The following is a 12,909-nucleotide window of genomic DNA, read 5'->3' as shown; positions in this document are numbered from 1 at the left end:
CTGTGGTGCCTATGATGCTTGCTCTGACATGTTCCAAGTTTCTATCCCTGGTCCTGAAGGCCCCAAAAGGACAGATGGTGATTGTAGCTTCAAGCCCAATAACATGTAAAAATGTCCTGTCATGACATCCTTTATTCTCTGAAAACATATAAATGTGAAATTGTTTTCTTTGCAAATTCACATAGTTGGGGATACCAATCATTGGTCCAGTGATGAAGTGTGTAAATTGTCATAGTTCCCATCCCAGTCATATGCTTACAGCCTGAATGCAGTTATTACAGTTCAGTTGAATCTTCAGAAACCCCTCTAACCAGTTCTGTTGTTGGGTGAAACATCTGGGCTCTCCTGCAGTCATTAGCCCAAAACTATACTTAAAAGTGGCTGGATTGACTTCTTAAATTTGAATTGGAGGTTAAAGCTTTTTGATCAGCATTCCCAGTAATTCACCGTGATTTATTCAGACTATTCGGATCTAGCGCTGTCTGCGTGCCTTCGCAATACTTCAGCATCTCAACAGACAGGCACATCAATAATGTTGTCTACGAGTATATAGTCAGAACACAACATATTGATCAAATGTTTGATGAAAGCTAGTGCAGACAATGGGTTCAGCAATTTCCCAATGAATAATTATAATTTTGATGTCATCAAATTGTGTATGCTCCCTGGAGCTATAGAGAGAGAGGGGTAAAATGAGAAACAGATTTATCTCCCAAAGATTTATAAAACGTGATGACATGAGTCCAGATGCTTTCGATTGTCGCATGCTATGATAAGTGCCTCGTGAAGATAGGACACATTTTCCATGAGGGGGAATCTCTGGTAAATGGTCCAACTGGTTTAAGATCATTTTCATAAAGATCATACTGTATGTCCATGTCCCAAATGGCACCCTATTCTCGTATTTAGTGCCTGTCTTTTGACTAGGGCTCCAGTCAAAAGTAGTGCACTTTTTAACATAATCGGGTGCCATTTAGGACATTGGATATTGATCTGCTCCACTTCTAACTGGTCTGCTTGAGCTGTAGTTATATATTCTGCTCTATATTAGCACTGACTGGCCTCAAAGAGAGTCATTTCCCCAAAGCTAGTCCTCAGGGTCATTTAAACTTTACCAGGCAGGTACCACAAAAACATACACACTCAGTTGTTGGCTCAAAGTGCAGGCCGGGATAGGGTGCAATCACAGTGATTGATAGTATGGGTCCCACTGCTTATTCTCATTATAGTGCACTACTTTTTGACCAGGACCCAATAGGTTTCCATTTGGGACACATCCTTTGAATGGGCTTGGAACAATGAATCTGCATGGCTGTCAGTGACAGCGCAAAGAACTGTAGCCTAGTAGAGAAAGATCGACCAAATGGTTAGAGAGACACTGTTACCATCTGAGAAATACCTCATTTATCTTACTTATTCAATTAATAGCAAACTGCGTCGGGCTAAAATGTCTAGCACCCTTTTCACACTACTGAGCCAGGCCATGTTAAACCAACCCAAGTTGTAGGCTACTGTGCCGGCCTGGATACGCAATCCACCAGTTTCAGGAACCGTATTTCAAATAAAAATGTACAAGAAACAGTATGGGTGTATTTGACTATGAAAAGGGTGTTTTTCCAATCAGAATTGTTCTATATACCCAATTAGAATGCTCACACTACTCCTCTGTCAGCCCACCAAGTAAATCTTGTGTCACCTGTAATGAGATATAAGCCACATGCATAAACATGCGTATGAACAATACTGAAGCTATTTTATTACCCAATGCATAAAATTCTATTGGGTTTTGGTATCAAAACGGGACATAATGTGAGGGCAAAATGCATTATTTCAGTCAGCGATGTGTGGCAAAAATGGGCTTTGACAGAATATATTGTATTATAAACCGTGTGGTTCGAGCCCTGAGTGCTGATTGGCTGAAAGCCGTGGGTATGACCACAGGTATGGCAAAAAAAAGTACTGTTTACTGTTCTAATTACATTGGTAACCAGTTGATAACCATGTACTACACCCCCTCGTGCCTAATTGCTTAATTATCTCAGTGCTCCAGCCCTGTTTCCTGTGTGGATTGCTAATGACTGAAACTCTTTAGTAGTTCAACTATGAGGAAGATGCTACACTGTATTATTTTTAATTGAAAAAGGTACTTACCTACAAATGACATGCATGCTGTTTTAGTTTGAGTATCCCTTTCAGGTTGGGGTTTCAGGAATTGAATTAGACTCTTAATGGGAAGATGTCCAACTCAAGAAAGTGCAATATACCCTAACACTGATCCATGAGGAAAACGTGTTCATTAGGCATAACATGATTCATTCTTTTAATATCCAATCCAATGTATATCAATTTTTTGAAGAAATAAGTTGTTCATTTTATTTATTGTTTATACTTAACGCGAACACTTTCCAAAAATCATTAAAGGGGCAATGCAGTTAAAAACATATATTGTTAAATGATATTTCCACACTATGAGGTTGAAATAACACTCTGAAATTGTGAAAATGATTATAATCCCCTTTCTGTGTAAGCTATTTGAAGAGGAAAAAATGCCTGGAATTTCAGCCTGTTTAGGTGGGATGGAGGGTTTGGCCCGCCACATTACGTCACAAGGCAATCTGATTATAATAGAACAATTACTGTTCCCATGTTATTTGTATATATCCTCCTACACTGCTGCTGGCCCTGCCCGGTCATATTGATGGTTCATTCCTCATTCCCTCATACCACCCTCATGGAGTCTGTTTCTGACCGTTTGAGCAGACACATGCACATTTGTGGTCTGCTGGAGGTCATTTTGCAGGGCTCTGGCAGTGCTCCTCCTGCTCCTCCTTGCACAAAGGTGGAGGTAGCGGTCCTGCTGCTGGGTTGTTGCCCTCCTATGGCCTCCTCCACGTCTCCTGATGTACTGGCCTGTCTCCTGGTAGCGCATCCATGCTCTGGACACTACGCTGACAGACACAGTAAACCTTCTTGCCACAGCTCGCATTGATGTGCCATCCTGGATCAGCTGCACTACCTGAGCCACTTGTGTGGGTTGTAGACTCCGTCTCATGCTACCACTAGTGAAAGCACCGCCAGCATTCAAAAGTGACCAAAACATCAGCCAGGAAGCATAGGAACTGAGAAGTGGTCTGGTCACCACTTGCAGAACCACTCCTTTATTGGGGGTGTCTTGCTAAATGCCTATAATTTCCACCTGTTGTCTATTCCATTTGCACAACAGCATGTGAAATTTATTGTCAATCAGTGTTGCTTCCTAAGTGGACAGTTTGATTTCACAGAAGTGTGATTGACTTGGAGTTACATTGTGTTGTTTAAGTGTTCCCTTTATTTTTTTGAGCAGTGTATAATGTTGTGGAAATTGCTTACACAGGGACACTCAAAGTCAATTTTAATATGAATCATCAAGCGTTAATGTTGAAACTGGCTCTCGTGAGGACCGCAACCAGGAAAGGAACACCCAGAGTTGTAGCACAGCCTGGGAAATGAACCCAGGTCTGTAGTAACACCGCTAGACCTCTGCGCCACTCAGGAGGCCAAGACAGCTCTGTTGCCCACAGGTATTTGTGTTGATCTGCACTACTTTGTTGGTGTCCTGTCTCCTTGGAGATCTGAGACACTCAGGTGGGATCAGTCAGCCATTCACCTGGAGGGCATGGTTTCATTCTGTCCCAGCATGATAGAGCACAGTCTTTGCCTGAGCAAAAGCAAGAGAAATTGGCCATTCAAACAATGCTACATCCGAACAATCACTTTGTCTGATAGGGCCAGAGAAATTCACTTTGAATTGGACTGCATTGCAAATCAAGATAGTGCCTTGCGAAAGTATTTGGCCCCCTTGAACTTTGCGACCTTTTGTCACATTTCAGGCTTCAAACATAAAGATATAAAACTGTATTTTTTTGTGAAGAATCAACAACAAGTGGGACACAATCATGAAGTGGAACGACATTTATTGGATATTTCAAACTTTTTTAACAAATCAAAAACTGAAAAATTGGGCGTGCAAAATTTTTCAGCCCCCTTAAGTTAATACTTTGTAGCGCCACCTTTTGCTGCGATTACAGCTGTAAGTCGCTTGGGGTATGTCTATCAGTTTTGCACATCGAGAGACTGAAATTTTTCCCCATTCCTCCTTGCAAAACAGCTTGAGCTCAGTGAAGTTGGATGGAGAGCATTTGTGAACAGCAGTTCTCAGTTCTTTCCACAGATTCTCGATTGGATTCAGGTCTGGACTTTGACTTGGCCATTCTAACACCTGGATATGTTTATTTTTGAACCATTCCATTATAGATTTTGCTTTATATTTTGGATCATTGTCTTGTTGGAAGACAAATCTCCGTCCCAGTCTCAGGTCTTTTGCAGACTCCATCAGGTTTTCTTCCAGAATGGTCCTGTATTTGGCTCCATCCATCTTCCCATCAATTTTAACCATCTTCCCTGTCCCTGCTGAAGAAAAGCAGGCCCAAACCATGATGCTGCCACCACCATGTTTGACAGTGGGGATGGTGTGTTCAGGGTGATGAGCTGTGTTGCTTTTACGCCAAACATAATGTTTTGCATTGTTGCCAAAAAGTTCAATTTTGGTTTCATCTGACCAGAGCACCTTCTTCCACGTTTGGTGTGTCTCCCAGGTGGCTTGTGGCAAACTTTAAACAACACTTTTTATGGATATCTTTAAGAAATGGCCTTCTTGCCACTCTTCCATAAAGGCCAGATTTGTGCAATATACGACTGATTGTTGTCCTATGGACAGAGTCTCCCACCTCAGCTGTAGATCTCTGCAGTTCATCCAGAGTGATCATGGGCCTCTTGGCTGCATCTCTGATCAGTCTTCTCCTTGTATGAGCTGAAAGTTTAGAGGGACGGCCAGGTCTTGGTAGATTTGCAGTGGTCTGATACTCCTTCCATTTCAATATTATCGCTTGCACAGTGCTCCTTGGGATGTTTAAAGCTTGGGAAATCTTTTTGTATCCAAATCCGGCTTTAAACTTCTTCACAACAGTATCTCGGACCTGCCTGGTGTGTTCCTTGTTCTTCATGATGCTCTCTGCGCTTTTAACGGACCTCTGAGACTATCACAGTGCAGGTGCATTTATACGGAGACTTGATTACACACAGGTGGATTGTATTTATCATCATTAGTCATTTAGGTCAACATTGGATCATTCAGAGATCCTCACTGAACTTCTGGAGAGAGTTTGCTGCACTGAAAGTAAAGGGGCTGAATAATTTTGCACGCCCAATTTTTCAGTTTGATTTGTTAAAAAAACGTTGAAATATCCAATAAATGTCGTTCCACTTCATGATTGTGTCCCACTTGTTGTTGATTCTTCACAAAAAAACAGTTTTATATCTTTATGTTTGAAGCCTGAAATGTGGCAAAAGGTTGCAAAGTTCAAGGGGGCCGAATACTTTCGCAAGGCACTGTATATACACACGTGGAATTGCCAGGAGATTGATCCTCCATCCCATCCATCCTGTACCCGGCAGTGGCAGCAACCATTTAAGAAGTAACCCACTGGGCACACCACGTCACTTCAACGTGGACAATTGGGTAATATTTGAGACGTTGATCAATTTGATTACAACCTATATTCACCCACTCAAAAAGACAGCCAAAAGTTAGTTGAATTTCCAATGTGTTATCACTATGCTTTCAACCATCTAAAAGCACAACCAAATTCCAATGGAAAAACAATGTCTGATTTTTTGTAACGGCCGTCGTCGGTGGAATAAGGTGAGGACCAATGCGCAGCACGTGTTCATCTTTTTAATAAAGTAAACTGAACACTGAATAACAAACAAAGACACAACCGGAACAGTTCTGTCTGGTGTCGACACAAACTGAAAACAACCACCAACAAAACACAATTGAAAACAGGCTACCTAAATATGGTTCTCAATCAGGGACAACGATTGACAGCTGCCTCTGATTGAGAACCATACCAGGCCAAACACAGAAATAGAAAATCATAGAAAAACTAACAGACAACCCACCCAACTCACGCCCTGACCATACCAAAACAAAAGACAAAACAAAGGAACTAAGGTCAGAACGTGACATTTTTGGTTTAGCTGTCACCCAAATGTCTGCCACTGTGCATTCAACCATTTAAAAGCACATCCAGTTCAAATTGGAATACAATGTAATATATTTTGTGTATTTATACAACTGATTAATGGGTTATCATTGTGCCTCATCTAATAGCAGAACCAACTGGATTGCAGTTGAGATTACATTAAAAGTACATGGTGCAAGTGATCAATGCTGTTTGAGATTCTGTACAGATCATTACAGCTATTGTGAAGATCTCCACAGACCTGTGATGACCTATGCATGCTATCTTGAACATGCACCCTTTTTGATTACTTAAGGAGCCATTTAGATACTGAACAAAAATATAAACACGACATATAAATGTTGGTCCCATTATTCATGAGATGAAATAAAAGATTCCAGACATTTTTCCATTTGCACAAAAATAATATTTCTCTCAAATTTTGTTCACATCCCTGTTAGTGAGCATTTATCTTTTGCCAAGACAATCCATCCACCTGACAGGTGTGGCATATCATGAAGCTGATTAAACAGCATGATCATTACACAGGTGTGCCTTGTGCTGGGGACAATAAAAGGCCACTAAAATGTGCATTTTTGTCACACAACGCCACAGATGTCTCAAATTTTGAGGCTTGCTGACTGCAGAAATGTCCACCAGAGCTATTGCCAGAGAATTTAATGTTAATTTCTCTACCATAAGCTCAACCAATGTAATTTTAGAGAATTTGTCAGTACGTCCAACCGGACTAAAAACCACAGACCACGTGTAACCACGCCAGCCCAGGACCTCCACATCCGGCCTCCTCACCTTCCTCACCCGGAGAGCTGATGAAACTGGAGGATTTCTGTCCGTAATAAAGCCCTTTCTGGGGAAAGCCCATTCTGATTGGCTGGGCCTGGCTCCCCAGTGGGTGGGCCCATGCCCTCCCAGGCCCACCCATGGCTTAGCCCCTGCCCAGTCATGTGAAATCCAGAGATTAGGACCTAATGAATATATTTCAATTGACCGATTACCAGATTACCATTATACCTTTGTAAAATATTGCGTTTCTATTTTTGTTCAGTAGTTGTAGTAACCTCAAAATGTGGCCATGGATGTGTTACTCATTTTAAGGTTGAATGTTACATAAGTTTGTAAGATAGGCTATTTACTGTATTACAAAAGTAATATTAAATTGTGTTCGGTTGACCACGCAACCAAATATCAACATTTAGGATTTGGTTCCTTCTGATCCACTTGTTTAAAATCCTTTACTGCAGTGGGCTAAATCAGGGTCACACAGTGTGTTTCTTGATAGTCTTAAACAGATCTACTTTGAAACAAAAATATACATCTCACACACAGTATACATGCTCACTACAACGGCTCCGACACATGTCGGATGTGGCAGGGCTTGCAAACTATTACAGACTACAAAGGGAAGCACAGCCGAGAGTTGCCCAGTGACACGAGCCTACCAGATGAGCTAAATAACTTCTATGCTCACTGTCACGAATCGGCTCAAAGCCCGTAACAAAAGGGAGACAACGTGGAGATAAGGAGTAACAAAACATATATTTATTAAATAAAGTAAACTAAGCACAATATACAATGGTGTGTGTAATCAGTAATCAGTAGTGTAAGTGAGTGTTTTGCATGCATGAATGTGATAATGCAGGGTGTTGAACGGTGCCAAAGCAAACAACCAAAAACCACCAAGATACACAACTAAATCTATAAAGGTGTCTGCATGGAGAGAGTCTCCTCCATGAATGGGGAAGTGGTGTATTTATCCTGGGACACCGGGTCCAGGTGTTTCCAATGTAGCTGACGACCCTCCCAACTCCGCCCACCGGCATCCTAATAAGGAAACAAGAACAAAGAGAATACGGCAGACAGAGTGGGAGGGTTGTCACACCCCCCCCCCCCCCCCCCCCCCATAAAACCGGGGACCAACAAGGACCCCGGAACAACATAACGGCCTCTGCGTCCCCAAATTGACACAGCCTCTGCGTCCCCATATTGACACAGCCTCTGCGTCCCCATATTGACACAGCCTCTGCGTCCCCATATTGACACAGCCTCTGCGTCCCCATATTGACACAGCCTCTGCGTCCCCAAATTGACACAGCCTCTGCGTCCCCAAATTGACACAGCCTCTGCGTCCCCAAATTGACACAGCCTCTGCGTCCCCAAATTGACACAGCCTCTGCGTCCCCAAATTGACACAGCCTCTGCGTCCCCAAATTGACGAGGTACATGTTCACACTTCCACTTGCCCCAGCCAACCTCCTCCCCAGACCTCAGCAACCTTTGCGCACAGGAAGCAACGTTTAAGAGGAAAGAAGAACACAAGACTAGGAGGGAACAGACAGGAAAGACAGAACATGACACCAGTCACGTAAACATTCAGGAACAGGGCACAAGAGACCGCATCAGCTACAAACGCCAACGAAAAGAACATCTGGGTCCTTCTTAATTTTTACAACTCCCAACGATTCATACTCACTTCCCAACGTAACAGAATTTCATTAATTTCAATCATTCAACCTTGTAGTGTTCAGCGATCTTCAACAGCTGTTCTTTAGTACATAACTCTAACAGTTCCTCTGATGGAAAGCGAATGAACTCGTCTACATAAGACGCCATAGTCACAAGTAAATAGTCTTGCTCAACCCCTCTGCTGAGCACATCAAACCACAACCAGAGAAATGACAATCACCCTGAGCACCACAGAAGAGAGATGATACGGAGCTTCCCCAAAATCTACAATAACTCACTAGTCTTCTTGTGGATTTGTGGTGGGTATTTACGCACTGTAGCCTGCTGACAAGGAAATAAAACTCCCCAGCATGCTGGCAAACTCCACCAAGCCACTGATTTGCCCCCGAGACAACTGCTCAGTCCACAAACACCACACAAAAATAAAACATTTATCCATGCCCAACATATTCCAAAAATGAAACACATTGCTAAGCCTATCAGGGGAAAAAGGCTATAGCTCCGGGTAGCAAGTTCCACTACCCTACCCAAATCTCCCATGAGGTACACAGCCAATTTACTCACATCCTCAGACCAATGTCCCAACAGAAAGTAGAACAAGAGTTTCCAGGCTGGGCAGGGCCTGGAAACTAACCATTATACTCCACGTTCTCCCAAACTAATACGTTCAAATATCCCGGACGAGCGCCCACTTGTCACGAACCGGCTCAAAGCCCGTAACAAAAGGGAGACAACGTGGAGATAAGGAGTAACAAAACATATATTTATTAAATAAAGTAAACTAAATACAATATACAATGGTGTGTGTACTCAGTAATGTAAGTGAGTGTTTTGCATGCATGAATGTGATAATGCAAGGTGTTGAAAGGTGCCAAAGCAAACAACCAAAAACCACCAAGATTGTAATAAATTATTTTTTTCAAAACAAAATAAAAACATTCAATACCATTCATTCTTTACAACTCATAATTTTCATTCATACTCCAATAGTGGTATTTAAATTTAACTAAACAAAAAAACCAAAACAAAACCTCAGGGAAGCATTGTCCCTCCCTGTTATCATACAAACTACCTTTCCCTAGCTCCCCGTCCCTAATCTATCACCTTACAAATCTAAATGAAACCCAGCCCTAAACCCCCCATCCACCTCTCCCGGGCAGCATGCTGCCCCCACTTCCTCTCTTCCCTCTTCATCCTCCCCCTCAAGTCTCCTTGCACCCTCCTCACTATCCCTTCCACCCCCCAATCTCTCCCTGTCTTAACCATGTTCTGCCTGGCTTCCCACAGCCCCCGTTTAAAGAGACTCATGAGAAGCCAGAGCAGAAACCTGTCCCTATCTGTCCCTCTCGCTCTCCCTACACCTCTCTCTAACCTGGCCCACGTCAATACAAAATCCCCTCTTACCAAACCTAACAACACTCGTGCCCTAGCCCATACTACTCCGGCAAAGGCACAGTTCCAAAAGGCATGGCGCACAGTCTCCTCCCTGCCACAAGAGGATCTTGGACAGGTGGGGGATTGCACCAAACTATACCGGTACATGATGGAACGTACCGGCAAGCACTTATGGAGGCTCAACCAATTCAGGTCCTTGAGCCTGTTGTCCAGACCCTGCGCCTGCACTCCCTCCCAGACCACTTCCGAGATGCCCACTACAGGCGCCAGACTCCCTGTCAACCTCAGGGTGCACACGCAGCCACTTGGCCGCATGGCCAAAGTGCCACTGCAGCTGTTCCGGCCCGAGGAACCGTGTTAGACCACACCATTACACTTCTCGCCTGATACGAGAAGAACACCCGCAGGAGGTAACCGGACGGGTGTATCACTGGATGAGCAAGCTCAATTAACAAGAAATAAAGAAATTGCATCCAGCTTGAGGGGGAGATGTGGTACCCCCCTACCTCCCTCCCCGATGGGACAGAGCATGCGTGCCCTGGCGACCCACTCGTACCTGCCACCCCACATGAACTGAAACACAAGCCTCACTAGAGGCCTCCTCAGACAAGCCGGCAATGGGTAGATGTACGCCAAATACAAAAGAGACGGCAACACATCCACCTTTAGGACCAGGACCTTGCCCATAAAAGACAAAGACCTAGCCCTCCACATCGCTAGCTTTCTCCGTATCACTGCGATACCCATGTTCCAGTTCAGCGTCGTTGAGCCGGAGGTCTCAAAATGGACCCCGAGAATCCTCAGGGCCCCCTCACAGAGAGATAAGCCCCCGGGCACATCCGTCCTACCGCGCCATCTTGTGAAAAACTTTGCATGGTTCAGATCCGCTCCCGACGCTCCCAATGATGGCAAGGGACCTTGTCAGGCACGAGTCCTTGCACAGCAGCAAGGAAAAGCCAAGAAAAGCCAAGAAAAGCCAAGGCTAGCTTTTTCAAGCAGAAATTTTCTACGGCTGGCCATGCTTTCCACCTGGCTACTCCTACCCCGGTCAACAGCACTACACCCCCCACAGCAACTCGCCCAAGCCTTCCCCATTTCTCCTTCTCCCAAATCCAGTCAGCTGATGTTCTGAAAGAGCTGCAAAATCTGGACCCCTACAAATCAGCCGGGCTAGACAATCTGGACCGTTTCTAAAATTATATACAGAGATACAAAACCTTGCAGAGAGCCTATTTTTAATTGTTATTATTATATTTTTTGAAGTGATGGATCAGCTTTAATATTGTGGATAGATTGTTGCTTCCATCAATGTTATTGTCTGCATCATTTCCAATCCCCCATATATTTTTGGGGTAAATATATATCCATTTACATACATAAACATTCATACATATACACATACAGTTGAAGTTGAAAGTTTATACACTTAGGTTAGAGTCATTAACTCGTTTTTCAACTACTCCACAAATTTGTTAACAACTATAGTTCTGGCAAGTCACTTAGGACATCTACTTTGTGCATGACAAGTCATTTTTCCAACAATTGTTTAGAGACAGATTATTTCACTGTATCACAATTCCAGTGGGTCAGAAGTTTACATACACTAAGTTGACTGTGCCTTTAAACAGCTTGGACAATTCCAGAAAATGTAATGGCTTTAGAAGCTTCTGATAGGCCAATTGACATCATTTGAGTCAATTGGAGGTGTACCCGTGGATGTATTTTAAGGCCTACCTTCAAACCCAGTGCCTCTTTGCTTGACATCATGGGAAAATCTCTACTACTCTCTACTATTATTCTGAAATTTCACATTCTTAAAATAAAGTGGTGATTGTAACTGACCTGAGACAGGGAATTGTTATTATGATTAAATGTCAGGAATTGTGAAAAGCTGAGTTTAAATGTATTTGGCTAAGGTGTAAATAAACTTACGACTTCAACTTGTCACAGCTTTTTTCCTGGGAAGGAGAGGCGTACCAAAATGCAGCGTGGTTATAGTTCATATTTCTTTAATAAGAAAACTCAAACGTGAACAAACTACAAAACAATAACCGTGAAAACCGTAACAGTCCTAACTTGTGCATAAAACACAAAGACAGGAAACAATCACCCATAAAATACCCAAAGAATATGGCTGCTTAAATATGGTTCCCAATCAGAGACAACGATAAACACCTGCCTCTGATTGAGAACCACTCTAGGCAACCATAGACTTACCTAGACAACTAAACTGAACACAACGCCATTAATCTAATAAAGACGAACACAATAAATAACCCATGTCACACCCTGGCCTAACCAAAAATAATAAAGAAAACAAAGATAACTAAGGCCAGGACGTGACACAACTGTACATACATATAATCCTTTTTTTTAGAATTACCTTTATTATTCACCGCTAATCCTACCATATCTCCCCCGATTGGAGTAAACTAATAAACAATAACACTTAGGCTTCTACCTTCAGTTTATACATATTATACACATTTTACAGACACAATCTATATTACAATAGTTAGATTTAGTTTGTTTTTAGTCCTTCCTCTATTTCTGATGTCCATCCAGTTTGATTTCTATTTGTAACTGTGCTATTTCACAACATTGTTGTGTATCTTACCTATCATATGAATATCCTTTTCTGGCTCAAATAGGATTCCCTCAAGATTGCAATCATGCCCAAAAGATTTCAAATCAACCTTAAGTTGCATGTATTTGAAAATATCTCCACTGGTCAGTCCAAAATAGATTTTTAATTCTGTCATGGAAATAAATGTATTTCGTACTAACAAGTCATGTACAGTTTCTATGCCTTTAGTTTTCCATGTGGACCAATTTATAGGAGGATTCTGAGAAGCTATCCAAAGATTGTTTAATCAGTTTGTGTTTTTAAGGAATGATATTGGTTCTTGTAGAATATGTTTCATTTTCTTCTATATTGTTATAGTGTTCTTAACTATGATGTTGTTAA

Source organism: Oncorhynchus mykiss, chromosome 13 (genome assembly GCF_013265735.2).
Source record: "Oncorhynchus mykiss isolate Arlee chromosome 13, USDA_OmykA_1.1, whole genome shotgun sequence".
In the NCBI taxonomy this organism is placed as follows: Eukaryota; Metazoa; Chordata; class Actinopteri; order Salmoniformes; family Salmonidae; genus Oncorhynchus; species Oncorhynchus mykiss.
This window is presented reverse-complemented; position numbering follows the sequence as displayed.